This window comes from Trichosurus vulpecula, chromosome 3, assembly GCF_011100635.1.
Source record: "Trichosurus vulpecula isolate mTriVul1 chromosome 3, mTriVul1.pri, whole genome shotgun sequence".
Classification (NCBI taxonomy): domain Eukaryota; kingdom Metazoa; phylum Chordata; class Mammalia; order Diprotodontia; family Phalangeridae; genus Trichosurus; species Trichosurus vulpecula.
The window spans coordinates 427,771,749-427,785,302 of NC_050575.1; positions in this window are offsets into that span (position 1 = coordinate 427,771,749).

Below are 13,554 nucleotides of genomic sequence, written 5' to 3' on the forward strand. Positions count from 1 at the left end.
TAAATCTAGTTTGATTAAGTTTTGGGAAAACAGAATTAAAATCAATTTTCAATTTTACATGAGCTGAACCTCTATGCCCTGCTCAAGCATTTACTGTTATTAACGCTTATTATTTGGTGTTGCCAATGAGAATACCATCTGGTTTATGAGAGCTTTTATTATAGCTATGGATTAACAGGTTACCTGCTTATGAACCTACTGAATACTTATTATCACTACTGAGCTATATTGAATTTGACTAAATTCTTTCATCAACCACCATATTGCTCTTTGGTGACCAATTAAATACTGGCATTATAGAATTGACATCATGATTCTCCAATGCTGTTAGTAATATGAAACAACAAAAATAATAATAGTGTTTATATAGGACTTTAAGGTTGCAAAGCTCCTTGCAAGTATTTCATTTTATCCTCACAACAATCCTGAGAGTTGAGTGCTATTATCATACCCACTTTACATATGAGGAAAATGAAACACACAAGGCTAAGTGACTCGCCACAGGTTGCTAGCAAGCGTGAGGCCAATTTTAAACTGAGGTTTTCCTAAAGCTAGGTCCAGCACTCTATTCATTGTGCCACCTACCTGCCTCTAAATACTGTCATTTTGAAAACACTGATGTTCATAAGGGTTTGCTGTTACTTGGAGGAGACCTTATGTTTTGGATTGAGGATGTCAGAAAAGTTTTGGATAATAATATATAGGAGAGGTAGGGTATAGTAAAATTGTCCAAGTAAGAATGGTTCAACAAGACACTACAGATGTGGTATGTGAATTACCACCACTGGACATTAGTTTGCTCTCCCATACCATGTGAGGTGGAGGAAGTATTTAATGAAATGATGGCTCTAATGAGTAAAGGGGACAACACAGCACAGCAGTAGAGGATCGAGTTTTAAAATACATCTGTATTTTCCCTATTCAGGATCATGAGAGACCTTGGCCAGCAGAAACAGTCCATTCAAGTGTGAGGGATGCAAAATCTGTATTCTGTTAGTCAAACATACTGTCTCTACTTGTGTCTAGATGTCCAAGCTGGGATATCTCCCTTAAGTAAGGGAGTAGGGTGGTAGATTATCTAATGGGGGTTCATTAGAATCAGTGAAAGACATATCATCAGTACCTCACATAGGGGGCCACAAGAGTAGAACCAGTTCACCTGAGTCATTCAGGTAGGAGAGAGAAAAATCAATATTACCTCTGATTACTACTGTACTGTTTCATTTTATAATTGGTTTTGCATCTACCTGGTTTCAGTTTAGTTCAGAAATCCAGCTGAGCTAATTCAAAGTTAGTTTAGTTTAAGAGAAAGGTTATTATCTCTCCTCTCATGTCAGTATACCCTAACATACTTAAAGAATATCCACTTTAGTCCCATAAAATCACTATCCCCAAGAGATATTGTCTGTCCTTTCCTGTTTTTGTGTAGTTAAGGGGGTTTTTTTTCTCTTCCAAGGAGACAGCAGCAAGTCTGCCTCTACCAAAGACTATAGGATATGGATGAACCGCCATAAAGTAATTAACATTCCTCAATTGTTAGACAGGGGCATGATCTTTCACATCTAAAAGCTAACCTACCTTTCCCCAACTGCAGCCAATTGTAATATTCTCCAGCCACCCAGAACACCTCCTTTCCTGTGTCTCAATAAAGTGAATTTTCCCCATCCTTTTGGGGTCCCTGGCTTTGCTGAGGTAGGAAAATGACCTAGTTTATTAACAGCTATCTGAGTCACTGTTAATAAACTTATCTTGCCTGGAAAACTTGCCTCAGTGAAATTTTACTCACTGGTGAACCCTCATCTGAATATGAGAAAGAAGTCCACTGACTCAGCCAGAAAAGCTTTGCCAGCATAGAAACAGATATGTCATGGCAGAGGAATGCCACTAGTCCAAATTAGAAACTTTCTTGGAAGACCCATGTCCCCCTTGGGAACAAGCATGAGAAACCTGAATTACACAAGTGTCATTAACACTATGTGAAGAACCTCTGACATAGTGAACGGCTAATTGAAAAGCCTCTGCGGGAAAGCTCTGGGACTTTTTAGAAGCCAGATGGCCAGAAACCCAGATGGAAACTGTTTAAAAAACTTGAACAATACTTGGGGGGAGGAGCATATTCAACATTAGTTGGATTTACATTTTAACATAGAAATGAGAAATCATCTGACTGTATTCTCCATGTGGGCATATAGAATAGAAGAACTAGGGACGGTAAAGCTTGACATGAAGAATAGGTTACATTGGAATGAGAGTGCGTGGACCTACAATACAATGAATTCATAAGAATACAGATGGGTAAGCCCAGACTTTATGCAGACCTCAGACAATGGATACAGTAAGGAGCGTGGAAAATGGACCCCAGGACATCCAGAAGGACACCCACTGGAAGCCCTACATGCAAATTATTTGAGACCATGTAACAAAACACAGCCTAAAGATACAAAGCAAAAGCTCAGCATCTATAGAGATGTAGAGATTAAAACTGAAGCAAGCTTCCAAGAAGAGTACCATGGACAGCAACAGTCTCTTTGGAAATGTACTGGACCATAGGACTGACACTGGTACACCATCAAGCAGTATACAGAAAGTCAAGCTGGATTTTTGTTACAACTGTCAAGAAAATGGCTACCCAGAGACTGCACAGCTAAAACAGAAAGCGAAGCACTAGTGGGCATCGTGTTCCAGTCATTGTACAAGAGGAATTTGAAGAAAATATTTGCAGAGCTTCATTTTGGTTTTTTATTGGGTTTTTTTGTTTGTTTTTTTTGTATATCCAGTGCCAAGGACATATAGTAGGTGTTTAATAAGTGTTTGTTGAATCCAATATAATGGAGGCTGACCTGCACAAAATTCAAATAAAAGAGAAATTTTCTTTGAGGACTAAGTGACAAAAACTACCCATTTTTGGGATACATTGAAGTAACCCCAATCCATCATGCTGAGAGCTCAAGATGACCTGGATTTTCCTTTTGGTAACCAATGGTTTTCTATGTTGAATATGCACAGTGGCTATTACCAGGTTCCTTTGGCAGTGGAAGATAAAGACTAATTTAATCTGTCCAGTTGGATTTTACTAGTTTAAATATATGCCACCCAGGTATCTCTGGTCTCCCTGTTCAACTCTCTTCCCATTCCAGTCCATCCTCCACTCAGCTGTCAAACTGATCTTCCTAAAGTACAAATCTGACATTGTCACCTCCTCCTAGCCAGTAAACTCCAGGAAGTCTCTATTACTTCCAGGAAAATATGAAGTCTTTTTTAAAGCCTTCATAACCTGGTCCCTCCCTGTTTTTCCAGTCTTCTTATACATTACTCTACACACACTGGGATCCAGTGACACTGACCTCCTTGCTATTCTTTTGACAAGACTCTGCTGCTCCTGACTCTGGAATTTTCACCAGCTGTTCCCATGCCTGGAAAGCTCTGCCTTCTGGCTTCTCTGACTTCCTTCAAGTTCCAGTCAAATTCTCACCTTCTACAGGAAGTCTTTTCTGACTTCCTTTAATGGTAGTCCCTTCCCTCTGAGATAACCTCCAGTTTTTCCTGATACAATATTGCTGTTGCTGTGTACAATATTCTCCTGATTCTACTTCACTTTACTTTGTATCAGCTCATATAAGTCTCCCCAGGTTTTTCTGAAACCATCCCCCTTATCACTGCTATAAGCATGTAAAAGTATTCCATCACAATCATACACCACAGCTTCTTCAGCCATTCCCCAATTGATAGACATTCACTCAATCTCCAAGTCTTTACCACCACATAAAGAGCTGCCATAAATATTTTGGTACAAATACGTTCTTTCCTTCCTTCTTGATCTCTTTGGGGCATAGACTTAGCAGTGGTATTGCTGAGTTAAAAGGTATGCATAGCCCTTTGGGCTCCCACATTGTTCTGCAGGATGGTTAGACCAGTTCACAACTGCACCAAAAGTCAATAGTGTCCCTATTTTTCCATATCCCCTCCAGCATTTATCATTTTCCTTTTCCGTCATATTAGCCAATCTGATGGGTATAATAAACATCTAGTTTCTTAATGAAACTACAACATAGCACAAGGTGGTAATGTAGTAACCATCCTCTCTTTCACCACCTTATCAGAGACTTTTGGAATTTCTACCTTAACAGGGACACAAAGCATCTCCAGTACTCACCAGTACAAGGCTTTAATCCTCTTTTGAACTGCAAGATTCAGGGCAGCTAGGTGGCACAGTGAGTAGAGCACCGGCCCTGGAGTCAGGAGGACCTGAGTTCAAATCCAGCCTCAGACACTTGACACACTAGCTGTGTGACCTTGGGCAAGTCACTTAACCCCAATTGCCTTGCCTTCCCCCCTGCAAGAAAAAAAATGAACTGCAAGATTCTCCTCATCAGTAGTTTCCAGACAAAATACATATTTATACAGACACATTCCGACATACTTTTCAGTTTGGTCCACTGCTTTCTCATTTCTTTCTGGGGGCACTTTCCTCCAGACCTTTAGTCTCTCTGCCATATTCTGGTAAAATCCCAACACACTCCAACGGCTCCTCACTATTGCTAGGCTTGTTCACTTTGGTATTGTGGATAGGCATGAACCATTGTGAAATGTGCTCGTAATATATTCTGCACATTACAGAATTTACAGAAATGGACTATAAAGTGATGCTTTGCCTCATGCTCTATTTGTTGCATTATTAAAATTATTTTTAACAAGTAAAATTCACCTTCTCTCACTCTTTTCATCCTGCTCTCCATTGAGAACGAAAGAAAAACAAAACCTGTTACAAACGTGTATAGTCAAGTAAAACAAATTTCTGCATTGGGTCATATGCCCCCCCCCCAAAAAAAAATTATGTCTCATTTTGTAGTCCTTCACTTCTCTCTAGGAGGTGGATGGCATGTTTCATTATTAGCCCTCTGGAGTCATGGTCAATCATCATACTGAGCAGAGTTTCCAATTCTTTCAATTTTTTTTCTTTACCCTATTGCTGTTATATATAAACTGTTCTCCTGGTTCTGTTTGCTTCCCTTTGCATCCCAGTCTTACCAAGTTTCTCTAAAACCATTCTCTTCCTTTTCTCAAAGCTCAATAATATTAGAACAATTTATACACCATAACTTGTTCAGCCATTCCATAATTTATGAGCATCTCCTCAGATTTCCATTCTTTGTTGCATGTATTTCTGATGTTTATTTGCTGTTCATGGCACTCTAAGGTTTAGGGGCAATTACCTTTTGTTGCTGTTGTTGTTATGTACTTTATATCTGGAGCTATGTTGTAAAATTAAAGATGGCAGATCTGTGCAGCTGATTTTGTAAGGGACTGAAAAATTCCCAACATTGGGGAGGAATGTAACATCTCCTTTAGAGGGAAGAATGGCTTAGACTTGAACAGACCGCTGGGATCCAGAGTTCTGCCCATCTCTTGATCTCCTTGCCAAGCTAAGAGACAAAGTAGCCAGGGCAACACTAACTCAGAATACAAATAAATTTGCAAAACATTATAAAGGAGGATAATGGAAATCTCACAAAAGGCAGCATGTGGGAAAATAAGCCAGCAAAATATTGAGTAAAATCCATATCTAAACCAATTGGTCCCAAGAAATCAAACCGGAAAAAGAAGAAATTGCACAGACTGCCAGGGTTTCCATAGGATTCTCTTCTCATGGATGATAATAGAACCATCACATATGGACTTCTAGACATATGGACTTCTAGATGAGGAAGGGAAAACAACATTCAAAATTAAGGAAAATGGTAGGACCTGGCAATGTATGAAAGAAAATATGCTGTTGCAAATACTTTTAAAAGCCCCTGGGGATTAATTTTCTAAGTATTTCAGAGGGGTGCAAATTCCAAAAGAATGGAAGAAAGCATAAGTGGTGTCTCCAAAGGCAACTAGGAAGACAGCCGTAACCGCCAACTTATATGCCACTTTTGCTTCCAGAAAACCTTTATGAGAATGTTCTCTGCAAGCACCAAGGCCATCCTTGGTAGGAATAAGAAGAGGATGCATAGTTCTTTATAGCAGGAAGTTCTTTTAGCAGATTACATCCTCAAAATCACGTGGTTGCCATAGATCCTACTATGCTCCTTGTTTGTTGTAGATATGTTTGGCTTGGTAGAGTAGCCTTAAAACTTGCCTCCAAGAACATGTCTCCCATATAGGTATTAAGATCACCAAAAACTTCTTGATAGATAACCAAATAACTTTTCCCAACCAACCTTTGAATATCCACATCTGTTATGTTCCAGTCCAACTGGCCTAGTACGTGCTTCTATCTCTTTCTATCTTCCACCAACCTTCTGTCTCCCATTTTAGTGCCTCTGAAGAGGTGGTAGGCCATGTCTGAAATGTGCCTCCTTCTTTATCTCCAGCTCCAGAATGCCTAGCTTCCTTCACCACACAGTTCTGGTGCCACCTCCTACACAAGGACTTCTGGGATTCCCTTCTCCTACTTACCACTGACCTTTCCCGCATGAAATCATTTTGTATGTATTTCGTGTTCCCTTATCTGTCTATGTATTATATTCCTCTAGTATATATTTACAGCAGGTATTGGATTGGTGTTGTTTTGTTTTGTGAGGGGTGTATTTTTATGCATTTTGTGCATTTTTATATATTTTATCTTTTTAATATATTCTCTGTGTATATCTATCTCTCTACCTATCTGTCTATATGTAGAGAGAGAGAGAGAGAGAGCCTAGGACATAATAGGTGTTTAATAAGTGTTTGTTGAATCCAAAATAAAAGCTGAATGGAAGCTAACCTGCATAAAATCCAAAAAAGAAAGATAATTCCTTTTAATGATAATTGCTGACTTTTACATAAGATGTGAAAGCTTTCCAAACCTATTCTAATAACTCTCTCATTTCTACTCCCCAATAACCCTGTGCATTTTTGCCATCATCATTATTATTATTAACAACCTCATTTAACAGATGAGGGAACTAAGGCTGGTAGAAGTTAAGTGACTTCAATCAATTAATAAACATTTATTAAACACCTACTATGTGCCAAGCACTGTACTAAGTGCTGGGGACACAAGAGGCAAAAGACATCCCTGCCCTCAAGAAGCCTGCAGTCTAACAGGGAAAACAACATGCAAACAAATCTATGTAAAGCAAGCTACATACAAGACAAATAGGACATACTCAAGTGAAGGTGAACACCAGAATGAAGAAGGGTGAGGGAAGGCTTCCTGTAGAAGGAGGGATTTGAGCTGGGACTTGACTATAATTACGTAGCTAATAAACATTAGGGGCTAGACTCCAAACCAGTTCTATGAATCAGTTCCTGACACTGAAAACTCTGCCAAACTGCCCCTTACTGGACTACTTTTTCCATCTGGACTTTCATAACCCTCCTCTTCCCACCTGTCTGGCCATGCCCTCTCCATCTCCTTTGCTAGGTCATGTCCAGCCCCCTCTGTCTGGGTGCTCCTCTTCGCATTCTGTACTCCCTTAGTGACCTCCTCAGTTCCCATGGGTTCAACTATCATTTCTAGAGAGTTAACATCTACATGCCCAGCCCCCGTCTCTCTTCTCAATTGCTGTCCATGTCACCAAGTGCCTATCAGACATCTCTAACCAGATGGCCTGTGACACCCAAACCAGAACTCATCATCTTCTCCCCAAATCTTCTCCTCTTATGAACTTCCCTGTTTCTACTGAGGGCAACACCATTACTTCCATCCCCCCAGATTCACAACCTTAGGGTTATCCTTGACATCTTATCCTGACTCACCCTATGTATCCAACCAATTGCCAAGTCTTCTATTCTTCCTCCACCACAGACCTTGTGCCTATTCCCTCCTGTCCACTCACAACAGTACCCCTGGGTCAAGTACTCATCCCCCACTTCCTCACCTGTCGTAAAAGCTTCCCAGTTGGTCTCCCTGCATCATCTCTCCCCTCTCCAATTTCTCTTTATATCAAATTGATATAAAGCACAGTTCTCACCATATCACTTCCCTGCTCATAAAGCTTTAATAGCTCTCATTTGCTTCTAGGATAAAAAACAAACTTCTCTGGCCTCTGAAGCAGAGTTGGTATCTTTCACCTTCTCTCTCAGCACTAGAAGCCAAAAACACCCAAAGTGACTGCAGAGCCCAAAAAAACTCCAAGACCGTCAGAGGGTGAAAAGTACTTAGCTCTCCTCTCTCCTACTCTGGCCAGTCCTTCATGCAGGGCAGGGCACTGACCTCCCCCCAAGGATCTTTCCTCATTTGGCTCCAGGCTGCTTCTTTCTTCACACGATCTACTTTCCAGCCAAAAGAAATTGCTCTGATCCTGTGAACATGTTGTTTTCACTCCTGTTAGAATAGAAGTTCCTAGAGAAAAGGGACTTTCATTTTATTTTTGTATCCCCAGCATCCAGCACACAGTAGGGACTTAGCCTATGTTTGCTATTGTTCACTCCACCTGCTTGGAAAAGATAGAAGTGCTGACTGCCTAAAGCCTGAGCATCCAGAATGAGATACATGGCTACATGACATAGCTACAACCAATGCAGGAAAAAGCAAGTGGAGGAAGCATATTTATCACCCGGAGTATGACAACAATGGAATGAGATCTAATCCATCAGCACGTGTCTTGGACAGTTATCTGTAAGTGTCCCATTCTTCCCAATAAGAACGTTACCTAACATCTCTCTGTCCCTTTCTCTCCTCACACGGCCACTACTCCAGTTCAGGTCCATATCACCTTTCACTTGGACAACTGTAGCAGATTCCTGGCTTCCCTGCCTCAAATCTCTCTCTTCTCCAATCCATCCGTAAGTGACTTTTCTAAAGCATTCATCTAACCATGTCATTCTCTTACTGTATAAACTCCAAAGGGCCTCTGGTTTCTTTAGAATCAAATATAAACTCCTCTATTTGACCCTGAAAACCAGGCAACCAGACCCCACTCCTGTTTTGAATCTTGTTACACATGACTTTCCTTCTGAGCCTCTGCCAGCCAGCCTGGACTTCACCCTGTTCCTCATCCATGACACCCCATCTCTTGTCTCCCTAGCTTTGATCTGGCCATTGCCCAAGGCTGGATTTCTCTCCTCCTGACAGCACCTTTTAGGATCCCTTGTTTCTTTCAAAACTCAGCTCTAATTGCTTTTTAGTTGTGTCCAACTCTTTGTGACCCCATTGGGGTTTTCTTGGCAAAGATCCTGGAGGGGTTTGCCATTTCCTTCTTCAGCTCATTTTACAGATGAGGAAACTGAGGCAAATTGGGTCACACAGCTAGTGTCTGAGGTCAAATTTGAACTCAGGTATCGCCAACTCAAGGCCTGGTGCTCTATCCACTGCTCCCCACCTACCCACCTGAACTAAGATACCACTCTTCATTTTCTATCAGCTGCTCTACTGGGATTCCTCCAACAACAGCTTCCTTTAGGTATTGACTTCTTCCATTAGATTGTAAACTCCCTGAGGGCAGGGACTATCTTTTTCTTATTTGTATCTCTACCTTATTTGTAGTCATTTAGTCATTTTCAGTCATATCTGACTCTTTGTGACTCCTTAAGGTGTTTCCTTGGCAAAGATACCAGAGTGATTTGCCATCACTTCTCCAGCTCATTTTACAGGTGAGAAACAGAGGCTGACAGGGTTAAGGGACTTGCCCAGGGTCATACAGCTACTAAGTTAAGTGTCTGAAACCAGATTTGAACTCAGGAACATGGGTCTTCCTGTCTAAAGGCCCAGCACTCTAGCCACTGTGCCACTTATGTGCCCATTTCCCACCTCAGCACAGTGCTTAATAAATATTTATTGACTAATGGCCTTCTAGAAGAAGCCTTTCCTGATTACCTTCAATATTTCCTTTCTTATTTGTACATAGTTTTTTACTACATGCTCCCCCATTAGCCTGTGTGCTCCTTGAGAGCAGGGACTGTGTTTTGCCTTTCTTTGTATCTCTAAGACTTAATACAGTGCCTGGCATATAGTAGGTGCTTAATAAATGCTTGTTTTCTGATACACTTGGCTGCTACAGTGCCCCCTCCAACTATCTTAAATTCATTTTGAATATATTTAATATTTGCTTAAATATGTAGAGGTCATCTGCCTTGATAGAATGTAAGTTCCTTGAGGGCAGGGAATATCTCCTTTTTGCTTACTCAACTTTTCATCTGTTTCTCTGATGGGTTTCTACACTAGAGAGCAAGATCCTCCTCCCTGGTTAAGCACATCACTTCTAAACTCAGCCGCAAACTCAAGCCTCCATTGATTCCACCTCCCTCAACCTCCCTTCTCCTCTAAATTGGAGGGCTGGAGGGTGGTGTACCAAACTTCTCCTTTATAGAGGGCAGAGACCGGCCACTCAGCTTACCAGGTACCCCCTGGTGCTTCCCACTCCCACCCCCCACCTTGTTTTCCTGCCTATTTTTGTATGTTCTCTCCCCCTTTAAATTGGAAGCTCCTTGAGGGGAGAGCCTGTCTTTTTAATTAATTGTATTTCTAACACCTAGCACTGGGCCTAGCACTTAGTAGGTACTTAATAGATGTTTATCGGATTGGATTGGATTATGTATCCCCAGTTGCATGGATTGACTTTTACCAACTCATGAGGAAGCATGCACAACCAGAACAAGTTAAACAATGACCACAACTTAAAGAAAAACAACATTAAAAGACAATAGCCCTCTTATCAATACAGTGACCAATCATGACTTCAGAGGGCTGATGGTGATACATGGGCAGCATACTCAGAGGGGGTAAGCTATTGGTGCAGAATGAGGCACACATTAGCGGTCAAGGCCAATGTGTTGATTTGTGTTCTTCCTTTCCCTCCCTCCCTCCCTTCCTTCCTTCCTTTTTTTTTTTTTTTTTACAATGGAGGGTTATATTTGAGGTGGGGTGAGATTGTCCTTAGGAATTGAAAGGGATTTTTTTTTAAACCAACATTCATTTAAAGAGATAACAGGTTGCTCATACAGTGAGAACAAAGTTTAACAGATGGACACAGACCAAGTGTTATACTGGTATCCATGAATGAATGAATAAAACTAATTTTATGAAGTCATTACTATGTCCCAAGCTCTGGGGATATATATACAAAAGCAAAATGAGGGTCTGCCCTCAAAGAGTTTACAGATTGTGAGAAATGGTGGAAGCAGTTTTGTTTCCACAGAATTGAAAGTATCTCCCAGCTTTAGCAGAGCTGTGATCTAGCAGAGACCAGGCTTCTGGTCTGGTGGAAGGCTAGAGGCTTGTACGTATGCTTAAACTAGCCATTTGAGGAGGACATGACTTGGCAGTCAGGGGGTTGCATTTGGACAATGAAGGACCTGGTGGGAGATTCAAATTAGGAATCAATAAAAGGACTGGCATCCATCTGAGTCCTTGTACTCCCCTTACTCTGCTCAGGGGACGTAGCCATTTATTCAGGAGGAATAAATGAAAGATATAATTAAGACCTTGTTGGCCTTCCAATGAGTATTGTTTATTCCTAGACTAAGTATGTTTCTAACAAGATTAAAAGGGAGACAGTAAGTGCCAGACTGGGGATACAGAAAGAGGCAAAAGCAAGTTCCTCCTCTAAAGGAGAGTGGAGTGGTACACTTCGGTCTAAAACTTAGAGAACGAGTGAGTGGGGCCTAGGTTGACAGGACCATGCAGGAAAAAAACAACCAAATTGAATTTCATGTTTTTTGGTTGGGGTGGAGGGAGAATCCAGGAGGCTGTGAAGTGAATGACCCCCAGGAAGCATCATGGGGCGCATGGATAAAAATTACACTGAGTGAGATGGTATGGGTTGTTTATTGTCTGAGATCCATTAAAGTAAGTGTCATTTTGCAAACGGTCTTCCCTCGAGCCTACTCTCCCTCAACATACTTTTAATACCATTAATGGGTTTCCCTCTTTCCAAAGGTCTTGTAGTATTTCAAGGGCCAGCTTGGGTGACATCCAAACCTGGCAAAAGAACTTAAACTTGCCAGGGAAGAATTAGTTGATTTGCAAATCAGTATCCTTTCATCTACAACACAACTGTCATTAGGCTATCTGAGGGAAGGTGGTCCCACAAGGCTCCAGTATTATGGAGATTTATTGGAATCCATGGTCAGTGATATGCAAATTAAGGCCCGTGCTAGGGTACTAGGTGCTGGGGCCAAGCTTGAGATACTACTGGGACAGGTGCATGGGAGAGTTACAGAGCAAAAAGCTGCTGGGAGTGGGCTTTCTGTAGGAGACATTTGATTTAGTTGGCAGTAGAGCTATGCCCAGGTCTATATATAAGAAAGAGAATTAGAGCATTTGGACGTTATGGTTCTAGGACAAGGAGAATTCAGGAGGGAAAAGCATCCTGGCTGGCAGTGAGGAGACTGTATGGGTCCTGAAGGCAGGAAGACTTGGGCTCAAATCCCACCTGATTCACCCTTAGCTGTGTGTCTGGGACAAATCACTTAGTATTCCAGCCAACTCTCTAAGACTATTCCAATGCAGAAAAGAAGCCAACCCAAAATGCTTATCCAGAAGCTTCCTATACCAATAAATTCACAAGCCCAGTCCCTATCCCTATTAGGAGGGAAGAGAAAAATGGAAGGATGACCTTCAAGTCCAACAGGTCAGGTGGGTGGAAAAAATGCCAAGTAATGATAGACCCCACGTAGAAGGCAGGCCAGCCCTAGACTTAATCATTCCTCTATCTGCCATGGTAGAGGGGCCTTATCCCATATTTGGCTCAGAAGACCTGAATTCAAATCCAACCTCAGACACTAACTGGCTGTTTGACCTTGAGGAAGTCAGTTGACCTGCCTGCCTCGGTTTCCTCATCTGTAAAATGGGGATAATAGCACCAGGGAGGATAAAATGAGGTATTTGTAAAATCCTTTGCAAATCTTAAAACAACACATGAATGTTAATTACTGTTACTTCCTTTCCCTAAATGTACAATCTCTGGTCTAAGATGTCCAGGGGCCTGGATCATGACATCCTTCTCCCTGGGATCTGGAGGAGCTAGGGGGCACAGTGGATAGAGTGCCTGGAGTCAGGAAGACCAAAGTTCAAATCTGGCCTCAGACAAGTGGCTTAACCCTGTTTGCCTCAACTTCCTCGTCTGTAAAATGAAATGGAGAAGGAAATGCCAAGCCATTGCAGTACACTTGCCTAGAAAACCCCAGGTGGGCTCACAAAGTGTCAGACATGACTGAAAAATGACTGGACACCCCTAGGATATAGTCTAATCCTATGCTCCCTCCCCCATTATATTCGTAACCTGCTGTCTGCTAAGATGATGACCCAGATTCATAGATTTATTCTTAAGTCTGATGGACACTCATGGGTGACGTTCCACTTCCCAAGTATCATGTTTGGAATACTGAGGTAGCATAGTGGACTTATGAATCAGGAAGAACTGAGTTCAAATCATGACACAGACACTAGCTGTGTGATCTTGAGGCTTCTTGGAGCTCAGAATCTGAACACCAAATGGATCCCCACCGTGGGGAGGCAGTGAGTGCTGCTAGACCTGAGAAAGGGAGGGAGTTCGAAGGCCCCTTCCAACTCTAAATCAACAATCCTAGGAGTCCCCATGGAGCAGAAGCACTATAGACATAAACTGAAATCCAAGGCTCTTC